Raw genomic sequence first — 24,363 nt, 5'->3', positions numbered from 1 at the left:
GCGTGTTGCTTCTCTGGCTTAGAAGTGGTGCAAGATGAAGAATCAGGAACAGTATGAATTTGTGAAACGATGGAATGTCTTATTAGAGGATAATAAGCCACTGAGCGCATTCTTCCATTCCTCTGGCCAATTTAATTTTGAAACATTAAACATTATTGGCAGACACAAAAAGACAGTGTAGGTAAATAATATCGTTTATGCCTTGGTTAATTAACTGCCTGAAGCACCACCCATGAAGCAGGCTATTCTTCGGAGTCCTGACTGAAGCAAGGTTAAAGGAGTATTTTTTACATTACCATAATCTAATATGTGAACAAATGAACAGATACTGCATTCAGGAGAGCTGTAGCAAAATAACTGTACTGTTAATGGGAGGTTGACTGGATAAATGCCAACATCTTCACTGCCCTGAAAACAGAAGAGTAGAAAACACACATATGAAATTAAACTAATGATTTGTGTGTCTCAGAGGCAGGTATCAGTAGAAGGAGCCCCTAGAAGGCACAAATAATGAATACACTGCTTGTAAGGGAAGTGTTTATTTCTCCTTCTAGTAGGAGGGTATTTCATAAAAGAGAACATGAGAATCTGATATTCCTCCAACATTTTGAGAGGCTTACTGATGATCCCCAGAGGACTGTCTGTCTGCAGGGAAGTTACTCAGTGAGGGCAGCAGGTATTCCTAAAGGCAGCTGCATTTCTAAGCAGGTGGGCTGCTACGAGCAGAGATCAGGACTGGCAAACTTGAGAAACTAGTGACTGAAAGCGTGCTTTGAAAAGCAGAACAATCTGGGGAAAAACGCAGCTGGAGAGAGATGGGTATAAAGTGGTGTGATACAATGGCTGCAGCCAAGTACAGAAGACAAGTTTCCAGAAAGTACAGAAAATAAAAAATTTTGCAAGGTGCTGATTAACAGGAAGATTGTTTTGTACAATGCCGTGCATCCATCCCAAGCAAAATCTACCAGCTAGCTCAGTACAGCTGTGTCAGTCAGCCTCAGAGAAAGAAAATAATGCAAGTGGAATGATATGCTAATTGGGCTGTGGAATGATATGCTAATTTCATTACCTCCTACTAAACTGTGGACAAACATCTTTGCATGCCATTGTGCTATGCTATACAGACATCCAGCATCTGGTTTTATCTCATAAGCCTAAAAAGTACCCCAAGGAAAAACATAAATCTCCCCTCAAGGAATTTCCCTGTAGTCTCACAGACTGCCTGTAGTGCTGAATACAGCAGGGAAAGTGCAGGGGTTCAAACACTGGTGGTTACAGTCAGTAACACTCAGCTGTTACCTCTCTCTCATGCATGATTTTGACCTGTACCATTGAGCAGCATTCAGGACAACACGAAGACTCCGTTCTGAGAAAACCAAGTTCCAGGACCTACTCGGTAACCCAAGTAAAACTGCACGAGGCTGATTTCCTTACCTTAAGCACCTCCAGGAACTCCCAGCATGCATTCATGGCATGTTCCAAGGCATACAGCATTTTGTGCTCGTAAGAGATGAAAGAGAAAGAAAACACCATTTCGATGGGCTGCAACACAGTTCACACACTGCTCCCACCATCTTGAACTGTAAAAAAAACATACAAAAAGCAATAACTTTGTGTTAGAGTCACATACACAGCAGAAATCTGGGCTGTACTGTGGGAATGTGGCCAGTCAGTGGCTTCTGGCATCTGGAGCAGTGATCTGCCCACAATTTGCTTCGAAAGGAACAGACCCTAAATCCATAAATTTACTCTGATACAGGGTGTATCCTGATTCTGCAGTCTGGTAGTACAGCAAGGTTTTCAGGATTCCCAAATTAATAGACGAGATTCTGCCAATGTGTCCAGCCTGTGTTGCAATCCCATAGCACTTCCTAATGTTTTGTTTTAATCAAACCAAAAAAAAGCCTCATCAACTGCAATTGCATGAATTTAGATGGTCATGGACCATTCTCACCCCAGCCCTAATTTCTCCCTCTGTTCAAGCAATTGTTAAGAAGGAAAAAAAAAAAGTGCCCACCAGCAAGTTTCTTCCTGAGATGCCTGCAAGGAAGGGTTCCTGACACCTCTGTTTCATGGCAACCTACAACCTGACCTTATCTTTACATTGGCAGTATGCTTTCATGCCTAAAGATGCGCTCAGAACATCCAGCAGCCTATAGCTGTCAACAGTGTTCTTAACACAGACGTATGATCAGCACATCCCCAAACAGACACATCCCAGCCTCACATGATGACCCTGAAATCACATTAGGAACAGATTAACGCATTGTCGAGAACCACAGGGAGAGCAATGTTCTTTACACGTGTAGAACAGACACTAGAAAACCAGCATGTCTGTGGGATGAAAAAGGAGAATGGAATAAAAGAACTCTTTGAATGGCCATAAACCCACTAATAACTGTAATATTAGTTCACAGGAAAGAATACTTATGATATCAGAAACCACCAAGCCATCTGTTTATTTTAATATTAAAGAAGATCTTCCCTAAAGGATGCGTGAGCATCCTGCAAGGACTCCCAGAGCAGCTTCAGCCAGCAAGGCAGGCGGCAGCAAGATCCAGTTACCCAACCACAGATCGCCTGCAGACAGTGAATCAGCCTGCAGAGATCTCTGCTCAGCAACTCCCGGCAGATCGGTGCCGCTCACTACAGCCCAGCTGTGCTCACGGGAACCATCCAGGGTCCTTGTAGGCTGGGGATGGCTGGGCTGGGACTTAGGCAGAGCACAGAGCCCCCCCACCAGTGCCAGTGCCAGAACATTTGTTATCTGGGCTAAGTGAGCACAAGTGGATGGTAATTGTAGATTATCCTGCTGCAGGTTAGCCTGTGGTGATAGTTATAACTGGTACCCGCACAGACATGTGCTATTCTGTGGTCTGAGGTACTGAGGTACATTTAGAGGGGATCTGGGGTCTGGTGTTAGCATCCCATTCTTCTGGTCTGTTCACTCACCAAGCAAGACGAGAACAAGTCAGCTCACTCCTGGTTCGACTGAGTCAGGCTACTCCATGAACGAACTCAGACCTACATCAGAGGCTGGTGCAAACAATTCCTTCAAATTATAGATAAAACTCCTGGTAAAGCCCTCGTATGAGTTACGGATCACTGATACCTTGAACATGTGCAAACAGAAGGATTTAAAACCTTTGGTTGTTAGGCAGTCAGCCCTTACAGACAAACCCAAGTGTGCTGCCAGTGAATGGCCCTCATGTGCCACGGTGACAGCCACAGTCCCACGGGCACAAACCCTGCTCAGCACAAGGACAGTGACTTTGTGCTTCAAACTCACTGTGAGCCATTGTCATTAGGCTGTGTCTCTGTATAGGATAGTACAAAAACATCTCTTCCATGACCCCATAGAATGAAACAGCTCTATGAGAGAATGGCTGGTGGCAGGATTAACAACTGTTCCTCCTTCGCCTCCTGGGTATTTTAGGTAACTGCAGCCATGCCCATGCTGCAAGGCAAACTGATTCAAGCTGCTCAGTCCTCTGCCTAGCTCTCAGCACAGCTCCATGGACAGCTGATCTAGCACAAGCAGCGGTAGATAGAAGAAAAACAGAAAAGAAAAAAAAAAAAGGTATGTTTTGCTATTCTGTGCATGAACTGGAAGAGGCAGGAAATATTAAACAGGAAAGGACAAAGAAGAAAAGCTGCACTTCAGCTGTCGCTGTTCTGTTTTGCTGTCATTGGGTTTTCATTTTACAAAGCAGTCAAAGCAAAATATATTAAAAGGAATAAAATGCAGATTTTTATTCTCTGAAAAATGTAAAAAAAAAATAAAAAAAAAAAAAAAAAAAAGATTTATTTGGAAGGAACAGACAAAAGGAAGAAAGAGCCCCACACAACAGATGTTAGTCTAGTTGGTTAATACATTCGCATACTATAGCTATGAGTACGATGTGGTAATCTCCAGGTTAAGTTAATTAATTTTTGATGTCTCCCCAAGGCAAGCAAAAGCAGAATGAGCCTTGCTGTTGATATAAATAATACCCCTTGAGGTTGTTAATGTTATGGATTCTGGAAAGATACTTATTTTCATTTGAGAGAATACACACATCATATTCAGCTGTGGTGAGATGTGCAAGGTTAAAGTTTCCAAAAAGTACTTTTTAATTAAAAATTACGTTGTCAAGATCCTCTGAATTTCCCAGTAGAGAACACTAAATAGAGTCATAGCTCTCTGACAAATGCCTGAGCATTTACATATCCCCTTTGAATTAGCAACATCCAAGGCTTGCATTGTTTTACAGAAAGATCTTTTTTGTCAGATACTTCTTGTATTTATGGCATTTCGAAATACCTTGTGGCATGCAGAGAGCACGTCAGGTCACAGATGGAGTGGGTATTTTCATGACCCCTTGTTTGCACCAAGCTTTCTCTTGTGCAGAAAGAATTCAGCTGGGTTGGTGTTTTCTACAGGGCAAACTCCAAAGCTCTTCCACTTGGTCGGCTTAAACAAGGGTGTTTTTTTGCTTGTTTTTTTTTTGTTTTTTCTCCCACAGAAGTATGCAGAACTTAATTTCTAAAGACAGTGGGTTTTTTTTTGTTTTTTTTTTTTCTCCAGGTAGATGCCTGTATGTTCTTAAATATTAAGCTCTTGTTAATTTATTCCCATCCAGTAGCTGCCAACCCCCCCCAGCTCCCTTCAGCCCACCAGTTTTATTTTTTTCTTTCTTGTATGAGCCCACTCAGTTGTATATTCATAGCCTAGATTTAAGCTAATTCATTTTTCTCTGTAGCATCACTCCCTACAGGTACAGTTAAGACCACTAACTTTATTAAGGTCAACGAGAGTCATGAGAGTGAAGTCCTCATATATGAGATGTTACTGTGGTGAAGGCAACCATCACAGCTACCTACACGTAGCACCAACCCAAGCTGTGCTGGGAGCTGGGCCGTGGGCTGGGAAGAAAATAAACCCTCAAACCCTCACTAGCCTGCTGCTTGTTTTGTGCCAGTGAGGATGTGCAAGCTCGACGAGAGCTAGTACTTTACACAACACTGCAAAGTGCAGATACAACTGCAGTTTCCGGGATGCCAAAGATTTTACTGAGTTTTCTTCTATAGCTGGTCTTCTCCAAAGAGAGCAACCGTGTCAAAACTTTGTTTTTGACTTCAGAAGTCAAAGTGACCGTCATTTTTAGGGTAGCTTGTAGGTCAGAATGAGGAAAGAGGACACTTCAATCCAGCCTACAGCACTTCTTCCTGAAGAACAGCACAACCATTTCACAGCTGCACGTCTCACCCTGTGGATATAGGTTCCAGGTACAACAGCATACAGAAGTCTGCAAGAGCCAACAACTGATATTTTCATTATCATATCAGTCCCATTTAGTAATATATTATGACTTTACAATATCTGTCTGGTCTGATCCTCCTCTTCCATAATGGGAATAATCCCCATCCTCTAACACCTTAGATTCCAGAGCCTTGTTAATGTCTTATTTTGTGTCAGCCTGGTTCCAAGGCAATGCTAATGTTCCTGGTATGCTAAGACTTCAGGAAGACAACCTCTGGACTCAGGGAAAACACCTTTTATTTCCAGGATGGCAGAAACATGTCTCAGGAGTATTAAAAAACCAACCAACCAAACAAACAAACAAAAAAAACAAACAGTCTCTCACCTCCAAAAAAAACAGGTGGAACACGTTTTTACTTCAAAAGGGAAAATTAAGGCAGGAGTGAACTTACTGCCCATGGGGCTGAGAGCACTCAGTACGCTTGTTTCATGAGAGATGTAGTAACAGTTTTGTTTGCTGAAATAAACTCAAAAATAAAACCCTTCACTGAATTCATGGATCTATGATAGATGAGCTGCTAGGGCAGCACTGGACTCTGGCACTGAAAGACTTACAAGCAGCACATCATTAACATTCAAGAGGAAGCTACTGTGGAGCTTATCATTCCATTGCACTACAACGTAGCAAGAATAGCCTTTTTTTTTTTTTTTTTTCTTTTTAAGAGTCTAGAATTACCTGAAATAAAGGTATGTATGTCAAAAGTATTCAGTTATGGGATTATGTCACATCATTTTTTAGAAGCACCATCAACATGTTGAGTCTACACTTATTTTCATTAATAAAAACATCAACTGTATAATGAAAGTTAAAAAAAACAGAGCTTTTCTTGCAGGGCCAAAAGTCACGTAAACTGGAGAAATGTATATATCTTGGGAATAAAGGCTGCTTTGAACTAACCGGGAAAAAAGATAAAAGAAAAACATTGATGATAAAGAGTTGGATAACAAAGTGCATGAGAAGGAGACAGCCTAGAGGAAAATAACGCAAGGAAATATCTCCACATAAACTTTACGGGGATTTTAACTAGCAGAAAATGTGAATCGGTTGCTTGCAAGCATAAATGAGCACAGCTCCCCTGACTTCAGAACTCCTGACATACTACTTGGGTTTAATAAAGGAAAATGAGGTGAAAATACCTAAAAGCCTTGCTCCACTCATGTCAGTGCAATGTTTTAAATTGCTTTTTCCTTGAAGCCAGAATTTCACTTGAAAGTTTCTTGTATTTGTACTTATCAATAGAAATCAAAAATTGGCAGCAGAAAGCATGATCTGAGCATCCTATGGCCAGAGATACCTCATCTGCTGCCTCTGCACCTTTGGCAGACAAGTACATTGCAAGTAGGGAGGGTGTGACGGAATACAGCTACAGAGCACAACATTTTAGTCCTGGCTGAAGCAGGTACCATCATTTGGGACTTGTTGAAGCTGTTGCCACCTAGAGTATAATAAAAGTCTTCTGCAGAGGCTGTTCAGAACGCTGCTCTGCAAAGAAGCACAGGGAGCTTTAAAGGACACATTTAGCAAGTGTGAAAACAGCACACAGTCATACTGCAAAAAACCTCAGTGAAATTCATTTCAGTTGTAAAATATGTATTCAGGCTACCAGGCAGGATGTTACGGCTGTCACCATTACAGCTTTTCAGCCTGGATACCACTAACTAATTGGATTACAGCTAGGTTAATTACAACTGTCTGTTCATGATGCAGTTGGATCTCCCAGCCGCTGTGTCACAACCGAAATTACACTGCCCCTCCATGACTTCCAAGCAGTAGAATGACTGAAAAAGCTTTGGCTGCAAAACTGTCACTTTCCATTGAAAATGGGCTTATTATAACAGGAATTAAAAGAAAAGCACTGAACGAGAATGTAGTAAACAAGTGAGAGCACACAGTGATTCTGTCATAGCAATCTGAAGCAACTCCGAACGAGAGCTAAGCAGGGCTCACCCACTGTACAAGAGCACAAAGACCAGAAAAAGCAGTGTGATTTTCTAAAGACACATGATGAAACATTTCCTTTTATTGGCTGCCAGCTTTACTAACTCCCCAAAGGCACTTCTCTGCTAGCCTGGCTCAATCAAATGCTTCCCAGCTGAGGACAGCACCTCTCTAGACAGAAGGATCATCCAAGGCCTTATGCACAAAACGAGGATAATATCTCCCAGAACTACCAAAAGCCTAAAAATTGTACTGATTGTTTATAATACTGCAGTGAAAGGGAATGCAAAGGAAGAGGTCTGTAGGCAACTCTCCCACTTTCCATTCCTAGTGAACTTTCTCAGACACTCATCCTGCCTCGTTCACCTCAGAGCACTCAGCTTTAGAGGTTTTTATAATAAACATCTTATGCAGAGGCTGTTCAGGATGCTACCCCAAAAGCACGGAGCAACACCAGCTACCACAACAGGGTACCGTGAGTGACCACTCTATCAGATTTAATTACAAACTCCAGGCTAGCACACAAAACTGCAATGAGGACCGCTCCTAACTGCAGACACCAAGTTTGGCATGTCAGGCTTTGTTACGAAATCACTCCATCTTTCTGGGCCAGGGTGGTATCCGCAGTAACTAGCTTCGTTTCCAATCCGTATCCAGGGATTATTGTAGGGAATTCAAGGACATGAAAGAAATGGAGAGATGGGGTAAGAAAAGAGGTTGGCATGTAGTTTTTTGTTAAAAGTACATTTTCAGATCATATGGCTTTAGAAACTACAATATCAGTAGAGAAAAAAAAAAAAAGTCTTTAATGTTAAATTTCCCGTCAAGATTCAAGTGAGCGTTAATGCTGGCCGCTTCTCTTCATTCCTTCCCCTAACTTCCAAGCTGAAATGTCAGCTCAAACTATTTACAGTCCCTCACTTTAGACTTTCCTAAGGCACGGTCAAAGGAACATTCAAATTTCCATTCCATCAATCCAAAGAAAAACAATCCCAAACTTTGGATGTGTTGGACACAAGGATTAAAACTGTGTACTGCTTACACGTCTCCTCGTTTTGTCTAAAACAGAGGGGTTGGTGCCACGCATGATGCTGATGTGCTTAAAATCTAAGCTATAAAGTAACACTGATGACTCTAGAGACCAAAAAAGCTTATCAGGTGTTTTTCTGTAGGATATGTCACTGCAATCACATCACTGCCCTCACATGGTGCAGAAACATTCATCTCTGCACCATTTTCAGCTTGCTGGAATGCAGAGTCCATTTGGACTAAGAGACCTAAAGAAGCACAGACAACCAACGGTCCTTGCTTGACTGACCTCCCTAATTTTCAGACTTCTTTCATTTAGCAGTGCAGATGTACCAATCGCAAGTGTTTTCATGAGACTTGTACTATTTCAAATGGTTAGTGGACCATCAGTCAGCAGCCAGCTCTTCTTGCCAAACAGCTTGTAGCCACTGCTGGAAGATTTTTGCTGGGACTGGTTTGACTGGGATCCTGCAGCATCAGGACTAGTTTAGGCTTAGCACCGGTACTGCCGAGTCTAGAACATGCTGTCTGCAGGTACTTCAGAACAGTGAAAATGAGAATGTAACCTGCAAGTGTAACAGGCAAGAGACTAGAAGCAAAATCAGATGGATTTCATACAATCATAGAAGCATAGGATATCCTGAGTTGGAAGGGACCCATAAGGATCAAGTCCAACTCCTGGCACCGCACAGGTCTGCCCAAAAGTTTAGACCATGTGACTAAGTGAACAGTCCAAACGCTTCTTAAATTCAGACAGGCTTGGTGCAGTGACTACGTCCCTGGGGAGCCTGTTCCAGTGTGCGACCACCCTCTTGGTGAAGAACCTCTTCCTCATGTCCAGCCTAAACTTCCCCTGCCTCAGCTTAACACCATTCCCATGGAGAACAGTGTCCTATTTTCTTTCTTTGCTGAGCTCTGGCTCCTTTTGCTGCCTTTGGGCTTCCCCACAGACTGACTGAGCAGACATCGTACCTTATTCACCCCCTTTACTGCTCTTTCCTGTATTTCATGGACAATTTCATGGAAAGAAGGGAAACCAGAAAAATCTCTTCCTCATCTTCCTTGCAATCTCCTCTGTTTCTCCTCTCCCCTCTGTTAGCATAAGGCTTCCCAGTGGAAGAGTTGGAACCTCTGGGGATCTGTGAGGAGCTCTGCAGAGCTGGGAAGCAGGTGCCAGCACAAACAGGTTGTGTTGCAGGAAGAAAAACATTTAGCAAAGAGCAAGCTGACAGTGTGTACCTGGCTCGTCTGGTGGAGTTTCCTCTGCTTTGTTGAGATACAGAATCCCAAAGCCTAGGTTTCCAAAGTCAGCACAGGTTGTAACATGGGCACTGCTACAGAGGACAAACCTCTCAGTACTACTGCAGGTCAGGTCAGCCATCAGGGAGCTTCTTCTCAGTGCAGACACCCAGCACTGATGTTTGACTATAAAATTATGTTTTTCCCACCCCCTGCTGTTTCCCTCTGCCTTCACATCTGTGGTCTTATCTGGACCCACGCACTTTCACCATGCTGTGATAAAAGGTTAACATAAGTAAATGGCAAACCCACATTGCTGGCAACACGTGTTGAGTGAGTCACTCCTGCTATAGCAGCCGTTTCCTTTAAAGTGGAAAGAAAGAATATAACACAGAAATAAGGACCCAGCCATTGAACTTTCTATAAATAATTCCTCTTCATTTTCTATCACCAACTGTCTTGAACTCCTTGCTCTCTCCCCCGCCATTGAAGTTCCCAGCCCCTGGTTCTAGTAATTTGTCAATGAATTGCAAAAGGAACAGCGTGAGTCATCCCAAGCCCAGACAAACAGTAGCCTATGGGGAACCTTCTTGCACTCCAGAGGGGAAGATTTTATTCCTTGGCTTTAAAAACTCGGTGCAATTAGAACAGGAAAGGGGAAAAAACAGCTGTTCCAAACATGATGTCAATGTTTCCACTACTTCACAGGGAAACCATGTCCCCCCTCTGATTTTAAAGATGAAATAGTAGTGCTTATTTTCCTGTCAGTTGTATGTGTGTGAGGAGAGGGGAGGGAAGAAGGAGAAGGATTTGCTGGCTTTTTACCTAACTATGAATATATCAAGAGTCTGCATCAGCTGAGAAGTGGGAAGCAGCTGGAATATATCTGGAGGGAGCACAGCAGCCAAGCAAGCTCCATAATGGAAAGCTCCCTGCACTGAAAAATCCTGAGATGGCTCAAACCTCCCAGTTCTCAGGGAGCCCTTCTCACTTCCTGAAGTGTGACAGATTAGTCAAGGGTTAAAAAGAAGAAAGTGATCTAGGTGCAGAATGGCCACCTAGCTATTCAACACCAAGAATACAGCTGTTTTCCATGTCTCCAGGTTTGATAAACATAGCTGACAAAAGAGTGGCTAGGATATGTGGTACCTACCTGCACTAATCAAATCTGAGCCCCAGCTGCACCAAAACATTGCAGCACCTTCAGTCCTGGGCTGCTAACACTTTGGGGAGGCACATCAGTCAAGGCTGATGGAAGAAGCCAAAAAGTGAATGTTGGGGATCCAACAGGTCCACAGACCGTCCAACGTCAAGCTTGCGGCTTCTCGGTCTGAGGTTATTTGTCCTTCTATTTCCAGGGAGAAACTGGTTATCACCTTTATGAACTTTTTCCATCCTTTTTTAAATATAAACAGAGTGCAATGCTTAAATCCCTGTCTGCATCTCTTCCCTCTCGTCATGCGAAGTTTAGCAAGGAATGTGATTTTTGTTTATAGAGGTAAGGAATTAAATCCATGCCTCAACTTGACCTTGGCTGCCCTATTCCATTAAATACCATCCCTCTGACATTAGAAAGAAATCATGGAGCAGAGGTAAAGCCTCTCAAACACATCAAATAGCAATTTGTATTTAGTATTTTTGCAGTTATAAATGGCTTTCCGTCAGTTTGATACTGACTTTGCTTCTTTCAACATAAACAATACTCAGTAATCCTCTCTTTCCAAAATGGCTTCTGAAATCAGATTTCGTCCTGCCTCTCAGGGCAGCAGCTGTGGTGCCTTGCCCGCTCCAGGAGCAATGCGACATACGATTCTTGGTTTATTCTGCTATAAATTATGAAGTCATGGAAAACTGTCAGAGAACAAGACACATGTCCTTGCAATGTAATACTGCCTCCATAGTCATCCCTGTGGAGGCTGAGCTACAGGAAAAGATTTGGGAAGAGGGGAAAAACATCTTTCCCATCAACAGCTGGATTCAGACACTACCTGTTGCTCAAACTGCTGGCCGATTCAGCCTTCTTCTGTGGTTACATTGAAGTAACCCTGGCAAGGATAGTGCACAGGGGACTTTAAACCATTTGCTCAGAAATTTTCATCAGGCACAACATGATCCATTGTCCCCCACTTGCTTTATATTAAGGAAAATCAAAACCAGCTTATAGCAAAGGTTAAAGTATAGACATGCTTAACACGTAGCTATCGTCATCACTCCAAAAACGTAACAGCCACATGGAGAAAGGCAGAGCAACTGTGGAAAATATTTGCAGTTGTAGTCATGCAGTGTCAGTAACAAAGGGAATGATGTGTCCGCGCGGCGTGGTACTTCTACCGTGCTGAGATGCCAGAGCAGTCGCATGCAGGGCATAATCTGTGATTCAGTTAGCCTTCTCAGGCTAAACCTGTCTCTAGGAAAAGGGCCAAGCTCAGGAGCTTCAAACTCTTCACGAGGGGATTTGTACCTCTCAGGAGGTAAGGTTTCTGCTGGTGCCAGTAGGTCACCTACTCTCATTTATTATCGACAGAGACCCCAGGGCAACTGCTGCTGTGCCTCAGTCAGAGTAAGACCAATCTCCATACAGTCTGAACTCTCCTCATACAGTTTAGGGTACTTTGAATAAAGAAATTAAATACTCTAACAGGTCTGTCAGAAATAACACTAAAAGTACAGAAGAGAGCAGGAAAAAAAGGAGGACTCGCTGACACTTAACAGGAGCATTGGTGTGTGGGGCAAGGGAGCTCCTCCAGGCCCTGGGCAGTACAGTGCAAGTAGTAAGAGGAGGAAAGTGAGGAAACAGAAGGAAGAACAGGACTTTAGATCTAGGAGAGAAGTAAAAAGGAGGCACAGGTTAGATAACAAATACTTTTGAATCCCAAATATGTAAACTTCTGGTGTTTTCACCCTTACACAATTGAGACAAACCATATTTCATTCCGCTTTTGATGACCATCTCTCAAATTATGTCCCAAACAATGGCTTTTACTACTGCTTCAAAGAGTCAGATAGGAAATCCCTGCTACAGGAGATTATTTTTACCCCATTTTTTTTTTTTTATGTAGAATGAATTATTTTTCCCCCCATTATTTCCATAAGATCTGGAGTTTGCAAGAACAACTTATATAAGAACTGGCATAGCGCAAAGGATAGGCGTTACAATTTGGGGGGATCTGAGTACAGTCATTGCTCCGTTCAAATCCTCTGACCCTGGAGTGGAAACTGTCACGTTCCCAATTCCTAAGGACCATTCTGACTTCTTTTTTCCTCTCTAGGAAATCCGCTTTTGCATATACATATACATATGTTTGCTTGTGACAGCTGCCTCTGGTCCTCCATCCGTTCAGTCCTCTGTGTTACATCCACAATGTTCCTGAGAGCACTGAGTCCCTGTGGCCCATTAAAAGCTGAAGTGTGCAAACAGATCTGTGGGAAGCTGTTCATGCTTGAGGACAAACAGAGTCACTAGGAAAGCCCTTGTTGACCCATTAACGCCAAACCCATCCCATGCCGAAACATGTAATTAGTCCAGATAACTAGTACTGGAAGCTATTTCCCTGGGAAGTTTTGAAAGCCGTAACGAAGTTAAAAAGCATGAAAAACCAAAGAAGAAATGCTGTTTCACATTACTGAACTCACTGTCCTTGAGGGTGCGCACCCGAGAACGGCAACCCAGCAAGAAACAAGAAGCAGCTGAGTTTAAACAAAACTCCCATCATGTGACTTTTCACTTAACAGTGGTGATTACACAATTGTTGTTCTGTTATACAAGCAAGCCGACTCTGCTGCCTGCAAATAATCAAGTTAAAGTCTTGAAGGTCCAGAGCTGTAAACATCCTCCCCATTGGGAGCCCAAAGATCTTTCTGAAAGGAGCAGTATGGATCTCGTTATACTAAAAATATCCAAAGTGATTAGATTTTATTATGGGTAACATCTTTGCCAAATCTCCTCTATAAATCTAGTTTGTTCCTAAAGATAAATAAAAGCCCAAGCTACCAATCTGGTAAGCATAAGATGGGCACTACAGTAAAAGCCTTCTGTGGATCAGGGCAGTTGCATTTCACAAGGATTTGCTGTTTTAAATTGTTAGCGCCTTCATTTATCTTTCTTCTCACAAAATGAGCAAAACGTACTGTCCAGTTTCAGCTGACTCTTGTAAAGGGTAGCATGAAAGGAAGCAGAGGAAGATCAGTAGTCATAAGAAACCCAGTGTTTTCATCTCCTTTGTTGTAGTCCCGAAAATTGCTCAAAGAACAAAATGGATGCTGAACTCTACATTCGGGGAGCAAAATGCATCCGTTACATAATGGGACCTCAGCACATTAACATCCAAATGAATTTGTAGATAGCTGAGACACAGAAGTACAGTAGCCATAAAAGTAAAAGCATTTTGATTTCCTAGAGAAAACGTGATGATTCCGAACCCTGCATATCACCAAGATTCAAATAACCACAAAAAAAAAATAAATCTCCCTGTAACAGCTAGCATGAATTCAAGTGATTTTTCTTCAGAACAATACCCAAATCCTTCAACGGCCCTACTAATCCTAGTGGGAGGGAAGCTCTTCCCAACCTTTACCACTACCCTGGTGTACCAAGGTGATATACTGCACACACACTGTATACGTAGCGCTGCATGCACACCTCCGGCAGAGGAGGTATCTTACCCCAGCTTGAATTCCCTTAGCCTTATTCCTAAACGCTAGATCATTTCACAGCCTTGTTGATCAGCCTTAATCTAAAATAGTGTCTCTGTGCACAGAAACTCTAATGCAGACTGCAGATGCTCTCTTAAGTTGGTCCCAGCAGGCTCAGCAAAGCCCAGCTTCAACTCTGATCACAAATCAGTATTCAGCCAGCTCAAAGCAACAAGCTGACCCTCACCAGGTTTTCCTTACCTCTCGTTAAAATCGGTAGCAACTGAATACCTAATAACTTTTAGACAGCCAGCATAAAATCAAAGCAGCCTGCGGGACAGCAAGAAATTGTACAGCAGTACTCTCATTCCTCAAGACTCCCTCTCCTCTAAACAGAGTAAAGTCAAAATGAAAATCCAACCTGGACCCCTTTTCCACAGAAGTCTGTCCAGAGTTTGTTAGACCCTTATTGAACTGGTCGGTGATCCTAGGTTTGCTGCTGAAAGCAGAATCCAGGTTTTTGAGATTCAGCCTACCTCCTGCATGATTTGCACAGTTCCCCTAAATATACCCATAAATAGAGCTTTCAAAAATCTGCAGTGAAACTCCTATAAGGGAGTGGAGTCCGGACTGACATAAATCTCAGAAAACGTGTTTGGTTCAGATGAGCCTAAAAGAGTTTAAACTCTGAGCCAAATCTGTTTAATCTGGAAATGTTGCTGGAAATCTCATAAAGTCAACTTTCTTGAAAGATTTGTAGTACTTCCTTATTTTCATGCGGTCAGAAATTACTATTAAAAAAAATGTCTTTTCATGCTATTTCAGTATTTTAGCTTTATGTTTGAGCCAAAATCAAAGCTGTTTTAATTTTATTTTCAATAAGCTCTAACTAGCCTGTAAAAAGAGGGTAGCAATTAGATGTGGGTTAATATATTGATTTGTTCCATAACCCTGAACACAGAAGTCCTATGCTTTTCGCCCCCTTTTTAAATAGTATTAATCAACCATGTTTCCACTTTGCCAAAGTTTTTAATTGGTGTGGCCATGGCAGTCCCCTCTTGTCGGGCTAACACCCAGAAAGGTGTAGCCCTCTCCAGCTTAGCAGGACCCTGGCTGCCGTGCTGCCTGCCACGATCAGCCACATCACGGCCACCTCCGAAAAGCCACCAAAGTCTGCCCAAAGCACACGTGGCCAAGAGCATCCCAGTGGCTGCTCTGCCCTCAGAGGGAACCTCTTGCTCAGCAGCGAGTGCCTTGTTACTCGCTGCAATTGCATTGTCAGATGCAATTCTCTGGTGCCCATCGACTTCAGCAGGCCTTTCATCTGCCCCAGATGCCTGCTAATGAAAAGGGGTTGCTGCTCCTTCTGCTGAGGCCAAAAACTGAGTGGCAGCAGCGACTCTTGCCAATTCCGGATCTAACTCTAGGAAAGTTGCATTTTCCAACCCCACCAAAAGAAATGCCTGTCACATTATTCATACATGTGGTCTCTTACCATATGAGGCAGGCTGAGAAAGGGAAAAGCCAATGTTAATATTTGCACAACCAACCCAGGCCAGGATCAGAACAAGTAAGACAGTATGTCCCTGAATCTTGCAGCAGAGACCGAGCAGTGAGAGTAACCTTTAGGCAGCTGAGGGGCTCCCAAGGACGATCACTCATAAGCTTTAACAGATTTTGGATCTGATTTCCGCAGCTCTGCAATATGGTGTGCAGACTGCACAGTAACAGTTGTGCAAGGATGCCACAGCAGTACCACAAGTCCAGCTGTATGCCGTAAGAAACAGAGAGGTGCTGGCAGCACTACAGCATCAGAAGCATCTGACACTAGTCTTTTACCACCAGGTCCTGCTACTCCCCTCTGTCACCCGTTCCCTACCCATATCTCCTCTATTCCACGGCAGTGGGGCGGGCACAGATGACACCAGACTGCTCTCTCCCTTCCCTTCCCCATGGACATGCCTCCCACTCTGGCATGGGGCAGAGGTTTCCTGCACGCAGGCTCACAAGGAGGTGGCAGATGTGGATGGATAGAAGGGCTTTTACGATGTGGTGCCATAAAATAAAGCATCCTGCTCCCGCCCCCACTCCGTGAGCATGGATCACACTCATTCTTCTCAATTTCTATCTGTCTCTGAAAACGTAGCCAAAAGCAAATGGATCTTCTACTATATAGGAATGTTCTGGCATTTGGAATTTCTCCTTATGAATAACATACTTTTATTAATAAAGGCCTATAGCAGAAGCATGGCGCCCTCCTTAACAAGGATAATCAAATATTGGAGGGAATACCTCAGAGAAATACTGAGAAAGCATCTGCGTTTCTAAGAAAATCATCAAAAAGAAAACACTTTATTCAGAGAAACTCCAGGATATCCATAGGATATTCTGGGGATTACACATAAGATTTGAAACTAGAAACAATAAAGCAATTTTCCCTCAAGCTTAGAAGGAAAACTATTCCAAATTGATTTAAGAGAGGGCAAGGGCTCTAGAAGTAAATCCATGGCAGTGAACTCCAGAATGTGTCAAGAGACCAAAGCTGGCAGAAAACATCATAAGATCCTACCTTTGGTGCCAAAGGAATATTCCAGTTTTGAAATGCACAGCTTGGAAAAATCTGCTAGATTTTGTAAAAGATGCTTTGGAAAAAAAAAAATAGTTGTCCCTTCTAGCCATATTTCCAACCCCAAAATTCATTACTGAGCAGACCATCTTACAGAGAAAAGGTATCACCCACCCCAGAGGAGTCTGGAAGGTGAATCGAGAAAAGGGTGCAAACAAGTGACTTTGCACTGGGGGAGTTTGGTTTGGCAAACAAGTGCTAAAAGAACATGATGGAGATGCTCCATGGAAAGAAAAAGAAAGAAAATTTAGGGAATTCTAGGAGAGGGTTAAAAGACTTTCAGATGAAAAGACAGGGAAAAGGGGTTGGCTTCCCATTAATCCAACTCTCTACCATAGCATGCTGTTTGGCAACACAACATGCTGGCATAATATTTGGAGTGGCATTCATGAATATGAATGTTAGGAAGGAAGAAAACAAGGTAAAAAAGGGCTGTTGGCATAAGAACATCTTGATGTAAAAGTTTAACGGCCTTGCTCACAGCTTTCATTAATAAATGGCCATAAGCAGGTCTGTAATATGATAAGGATGGAAATGAGAAGGATTTTAACCACCACAGAAATGAGGTTGTGGAACAGCCTCCTCCCAGCAGCAGCGGGACTCGGTCTTGACTTGAAACAATTCATCTTGATGCACTTACAAATGCCATTGCCATGTGGTTGCCTGAGAGGCAGAGCCAAGACATGACCCTGAAAGTCCTTTCCAGCCTTTTTTCCGAGGTCCTCCAGCAGCACCGTGGCAGTCAGTCGATGTCTGTGTTCTTCTCAGCATGAGGCTGCCCCTCATCCCAGCTGCCCCGACTGAAGCAAGGCATGTTCACCAGCTGAACAAAAACCAAAGCCATTTCTACAGGAAATGGACCAGCCCTTCTTTCATGTTTGGATTGCAGTATCTGAAGGCCTATCATCCAGCAGCCAGCACCACTTTCTTTGAAGCCCGCAATAAAATGAATTTTAGCAACAGGGCGGGCCAAGTTTCAGATGTTACACTATTTCCACAGCTAGATTTCAATTTCTTTTTCTCTAAAGGTCAGAAATAATTAGTGTCATGGTCTTGCCCATGCCCATCCCAGAAATGATCCCTAGGATGATTTGTAAAATTTGGATCCGCACACCACTTTGGCCTCCAGCATTGCCCACGACTCTAATTGAACCTAAGTACTTCATCAAGACCACGCACGAACATAGCTTGCTTTGCCAAGGGTTACATCCTTAGAGCCTCTTTGCCATGGTCAGGCAGATAATGTTTTCCCTTCACGGGGTAGATTCGAAATACTTGATCTGTTTTTCTCTGCGCACTCTGCTCTCATCAGAAAGTTGACGCCAGACGCTGGGTTCCAGCTCCAGGCCGGGGCCTGTAGTTCATGCACCACCACATGAACACTGGGCAGCCAAATGCCATTTCTTTACGTTGTAGCTAATTCAGCAGCTGGCTTTCTGCCACAGAGCAATAGGCAACAGCCACAGTAAACTGCATCTGGACTTGGAGCCATGTGGGAGCTGACAGGAGGAGATGGTCGAAGACCCCCCTGCCAGCAGCTCAGCAGCCCTGCTCGCGGCTGGAGGCAGCTCCTCCTTTGCCCAGCCGCTGCCTAGGGCTCTCCTTCTCCAGCATAAACACCACTCACTTGTCCCAACAACAGTGGGGTGTACCCCAAACTGTCTGGAGGACAAGGATTCAGAAACAGCGTCCTCAGAGTGGACATTAAAGGAAGATGCCTATGTGGAGTTACCCTATTCTTTGCATACTCCAATGCTGCAGAGCAGAACTTGCTCTCACTAACCTCATTCATGATTAAGAGCCCAAACAATCCTATGATTCTGTGAATACTTTACAACACTTTCTTCCTTGCTTTGAGGACCTCAGATGAAAACAACTCAGTACATCTGATTTCGTAGCACAAAAGCAAACAAGCAAACGAGCAACTTCACTGCTTCTCCCCTGCAGCAGATAGCTGCTGGCTGACTTTCCAGTGCATCAGTAAGTCTCAGCTCAGGAGGATTTAAAAGCAATCAATACAGATATTTAAAAATGTTTTATATAAGATCCATCAACCATCCATGACTAACACTTTTTATGACAGAGATCACTTAACAGCTCTGCCCACAGGAGGCAGAGGCATGCAGTTTGGGCCTAAGCCCGTTCTCAGAGCATGCCCATCAGGCACTTCAGCCCCAAAGGCCACCAGGCTCAGAGTTCCACAGCTCCAGCAGTGATGTTTGGAGCTAGCACTATGGTCAGGCTAACAGACAGACAAGCCTGGAGGAAGGAGGAGTACTTCTCCCTTCTCTTAGCCCCAGGGAATTTCAGACCATCTCAAGCCAATTGACATCTTGGTGGAACTTTGTCAGCAGCTCATTGACATCTGCAGGCTCACAGCAGCAGCCACTGGAACTGCTCATATCAGCAAAGCCCCCTTAAGGCCCAAGGCTGGATTTGCTGGATGAAAATGACCAGCATGTGATAGGATGAAGGACCTTTTCTCTTCAGTTAAACACTGATTTTTATTAACCAGCACAAAAAAAAAAAAAAAAAAAAAGATACAAGAATTTTTTGATTCTATTGCTGTTCTAAGTATGAAGAACTGGAAAGAAAATACTCACATTTCCCCTTGGGATAAAACCCTCATCTATTTCAGAGGAAAAAATAAAACAATTTTCACGAACAGATGAAGAAAATTCAACACTGTCTTTGCACAAAGGAATATGTCAATATTTTAAAGGACTTTTTGCTGTTTAAAATGTTTTTATTATAGTAAATTCTTTTTAAGACGGGGCTGGAGAGGAAACCCACATAAGAATGTTCTTCATAATATCCCACTGATTTGAAAGGCTCAGATTTTCTCCCCTACAGATTTGGTACTGGTATTAATTAACATCATTTTCCAAGAAATACTGGAAATCTTGTGTTCCTAAAAGCCTTCCAATGACAGCAAGTCCACATGCCCCTAGGCTATTCAGTGCCTCACTCTCCTTAGGACATTTTTTTAAATCACTAACCCTAAGATTTCCTTTCCTGTGACTTATGCCTTTAACAAATATTCTTATTTATACTGTACATGGAGAACAGCAATCTTTTGCAGCTAGCATATATTTGTAGAATATTATGTCTCCCTTAGAGTTCCCCCCTTCACATTTAAGGAACCATTCTTTCAGCCATACACCAAAGGTCATGGCTGTTTTTAGACTTTTGATCATTCTTGTTTTTTTCCTCCAAGGTTCCTCCAATTGCTCTTCATCTTTCCTCAAGTGTTTTGCCATTCCTGAAGTCCTGCTCTCCAGGAGGCAAGAAGTCACAGATAAAGGAGATCTGAAGACAGGGAGCAATGAGACAAATAAAACTTCAGAACAAAACTAGTAGCAGGAGGATGTTTGCTCACAGTACTTGCTACAGTACAACTTCAAAAACTCATCATTATGAAGTAAAAGTTCAGGTTGCTTATCTTATCTGAATGTATTTGCACATTCATAGCATTGAGTCAAAGCCTCATTAACCACGGAGACCAGCTCTATGAACTTCTAAATACTAATTGCTTTACATTCTTTGAAATCAACAGTAGATGAGGTTTGGCTAAGTCAATCTTTTATTTTTTGGAAGTCTGTGCCATTATCCCTCCCACTGCTCTCCAGTTTGCAGTTTATCAATGCAGTTTGTCTTTCCTGATTTATTTTTCTTTAAAAAACGTAGATGATGTGAGCAGCCATTACAGAGTCTTTACTATAACTGGGGAACAGGAGAGGCAGGGGCAAGAAGAGATGCACAACATAGTAAGTTGGCTGAAAATGCAGTGACAAAGGACAAAGGGACTAGATCTAAATAAAAAGGAACATGGAACAAGCATCAGGGAAGTCACACAGCATCTGGATTTTTTTTTCTCATTTTTGAGATTCAGGCAATTGAGAAAAGCTACAGGATCAAAAACCACCACATATATATCTAATGCCAATACCACCAGGTTTCAGAGGAAAAAAAAAAAAAAAAAGCTAAGGGACTCCATTTTGACCTCAGGATGGGTTTTCTCTCACTACTTATTTGTTTCTCTTCTGAAAATAAACCATTCTTCCTCCAAAAAGGCAGGTGACGATTAGGCAACAAAAGGTGAGACCTTCTTAGGGGTAAGGGAATTGCAGGCATTTCACAGCAGAGCCTTACCATTTACATGAGAAAGATCGGTCAAGTTGGATGACATTAGCACATGGCTACCATCCTGCACCACATGCACTCTGGACGACAAATCCCATTACATTTAGGCAGCACATCAATCATACCAAGCTTGCGCCATGAAAGACGAGGAAGAGGGGGCAGAAAAAAGCATTTCATATCAAGTTCTGCTTTCCATCTGCTAAAGCCATTTGCAGAGGCATCAGTCACATGCTTAGATCTGATTTTGTTTCCTTAATGGGACTGTTTAGCATAACTGACTGTCAAGTGGGATGTCTGCGTGTGTGGGGACACACTCCTGAAGGAACATTATCTATAGAGGAGGATTAACGTAAACAGCTATGCAGGATCTGGTGACCCAGTGACTCACCTTACTAACCAAGGAGCCCAAACACAATCATCTCCATCAGCCTGAGCTGCATCTCCGAACTCCCTGTGCATGGCTCCTTATTTCTAAGTTTCCATTCACCATTTCCAGAAGGTTGATATATTGACTAGAACAGAAAGAACTGTTTTCAGTTCTTTTTCTGAGTCAGAGTAAACTTGCCTTCAATCTAGCTCACTGATTCACCTTCCCTCCTGCCACCCCCGTGTGCCTGCGCCCTGGCTGACCACAGAAGTCCATTCCAAGCTCCTCTCCCAGCCACACTCAATGCCAGTTTTACTGGGCTCCTGTTCATAGCCTCAAGGCAGGGCTGGGTCACTCACAGTGTGGTGTTTTTTCTCTCTCTGCCTCAGTTTGCTGATAAAAAAAAGACCAGCCCAGTTGAGCAACAGACTTTTTCCCTCCATCTTTCCAAAGTGCCATGTTGCATTTCAACTTTTTCTGAACCAGCTGAAAGCTGGGTCAGGGAAACAGCCATGTATTGCTGCCCCCTCTGCGTGTCTGAGCTCAGCAGGCAGTGGTTTCATACAGCACCTTCCCTAGATACCAGGAATTTATACTATATAGCAGACAGTCAGCCTACAGTGGTATTGAGCAGGGAAAAATTAGATTCACTTGTATGTGGATTATCACATTAGATTTCACAGACATATGCTGATTAGGTAGTGTTTCACATCCATTTGTGCTTGCTTTTGCATAGGAACAAGTAAATGGGTAGCCGGCAGCAAAAATGAAGCCAGTTATGTGTTATTTCTATGCATATTTATATCATACATTATTTTTTTCTGATTATCAGTAATGAGAGGCTGAACAATCAGAGTAATAAAGACTGGCTACTACAAAATATTTGATGAAAATACAAGGGAATTCATCAGTTTCAAACGAGATGCCATTTGCATGAAAATGAAAGCAGCAGTAATTCCCACCAGAAAATAACAGCTCTCACCTCCTCCTTTTTTCTGCAGTATAATCATTGCCACTTATTCCTTTTTGCTACGCACTGTAGATAAGGAGAGAGCTCCATTACCCTGCGTTGTTTAAACTCATAAAGAAATGCGTCTTTGCACAATGAATCGTTCCACTCACACAGCAGGGCACGGAGGAAATCTTCCCCTGTACCCTGCCCGGGGAACCCACTCCACTCTTCCCCTCTCCCAGAGAAGGCAGCAGCTCAGGCCCAAGGAGCGAGGCCAATCCAAGACCAGAGCAGCCCTAAAGGCAGCAGCCATGGGGTACAGCCCACACCCCACAAGAATCCCCTGCCCAAAAGAATCCCCCACTCAGTCCATGGTGCAGCAACAGCGAGGCAAAGCACGTCTGTACCTGGAACACCCCACACTGTTGTTCCTGTCAGTAGCAGCATCCCGTGCAGCCCCCCACATCCTGACACAGCACAGGGAGCCTGCCCACCCCTGGGGTGCTTGCAGCAAGGGGAGCAGAGGAACACCAGGGGAGCCTGGCACTGCAATCTGGATCCAGCTTAGGTGTGCTGGCTATGGTAAAGTTGCCCTTTCCATGTACAGATCATAAAGTGCCATGTGTCAGTGAGGAATAAGCCTGTGAAAGCCCTGGGGGCGTGGCTGTACCCAGGTCACCCTCACATCTTGGAGGAATTTGAAAGAGGCAGGAGAAAAGACATCCTTCAGCTGCATGTTTTGGGGAAGGAAGAGCCACTTGAAGCCATCTTTAAGACACTGAGTCAAATGGAGCCTGTGATGGGAGCTCTAGGGTGGAAGCTGTAAGGACAGCAAGCGTTGTGAAGGCACCCTGGTGGACTTTCCCTTTCCTACTCCTGGATTTTGCCTTTCATCTTCAAAAATATGATTAGAGGATTCTCTACTTCCCTCAGCAATCTGCTGTATAGCAGATCTCTAACACATGCATAGCCACTTGAATGTGTCCCTGAGATAAAATATTTATAGCCCATATGCAGGCCATCTGTGTGTGCACATGCATTTCTAACAAAGAAATCACAAGCAGAGATAAGACAGCCTTAGGTAAGAGCATCTGCAGCTCACACTGGCCCTGGGAAAAAGCCACCTAGAGATCTTACGACTGCACATCTTATAGGTAATAAATACACCACCAGAAATTACAGACCTCATTAGAATTTACATTGCCTTGGGGAACTCCCAAGAATTTGGTTCTGGGTCTTTGCACAGCTAACAAGACCTGGCACAAGTTTCCTAACTGCACATAGATCTAGATTATTGCTCAGGAATAATCTGTTTTTCCCAGTCTGCCTTGGTTCCTTGATGCTCTTTCTTCACAAACTACATCACCCTTGAAAGCATTCTACACTGGGAGAAGTCTCCCATTTTAAATATATCTTATTTATACAGAATGTGAGTAATTAAAGCAGAAGTGGAACCCTTTAGATAAACACAAGCCAAAAACTGTTGCTATAAACATGCTTGTGGGCTTTCTGCCTGCTGGTCTCTTGAGCCAAACTGCTTTATTTCTACACTGGGACTCTTTTTTTTTTTTTTTTTTTCTCCAAAAGATGTACACAAAAGATGATGCACATCCAACAGTCTTCGCAGGATGAACTGTGGATCCCTATGGTGTCAGTGATCCTTGGAAAGGGGCAGACTTTGCTGAAATTCTTTCTGAAATGGAGAAATCCTTCCCGTCTTTGTCTGCACTTTTGGAAAGTCCAAATTAAACAGTTTTCCCCTTTTCCCTATTTCTTAATGCTGGATTCGTTATGTCAGAAATCTGCATTTTTATTCACTTGGTTGTTTGAATGCCCTGTACCCCATAAAGAGATTCTCACTGCCTACCTGAAGTAGTAATGCACATTAAATGTAACAGATCACCTTAAAGTGCTTGTCCCTTCGTTGAGTGTAATACACGTTAAACACTCCACTTAGGATTAATGTCAATTTGTTGTCTATCTTTTATGCCAAATAATGTAGTTCAAAGCTTAAGCATTGTACAGAACCTGTTTTGTACTGAGGTAAGAGATATGTAGCTTGAAGATACACAGCTAGTGTAAACCAAGTGAACATGCAAAGGCATGGATGAGCAAACCTGGTATGAATTTTAAA

At 43.1% G+C, this 24,363-nt stretch overlaps 1 long non-coding RNA gene across 1 annotated transcript in view; it reads right to left on the bottom strand.

The window, feature by feature from the left end:
- LOC137842545 (uncharacterized) overlaps window positions 1–24,363 on the bottom strand; it is a 45,674-nt gene that overhangs the window by 18,343 nt on the left and 2,968 nt on the right. The window contains exon 2 of the long non-coding RNA XR_011089102.1: window positions 1,435–1,580. This is a non-coding gene — a long non-coding RNA (uncharacterized lncRNA). The remainder of the gene's footprint in view (window positions 1–1,434; window positions 1,581–24,363) is intronic.

Source organism: Anas acuta, chromosome 20 (assembly GCF_963932015.1).
Source record: "Anas acuta chromosome 20, bAnaAcu1.1, whole genome shotgun sequence".
NCBI lineage: Eukaryota > Metazoa > Chordata > Aves > Anseriformes > Anatidae > Anas > Anas acuta.
This window is presented reverse-complemented; position numbering and strand designations above follow the sequence as displayed.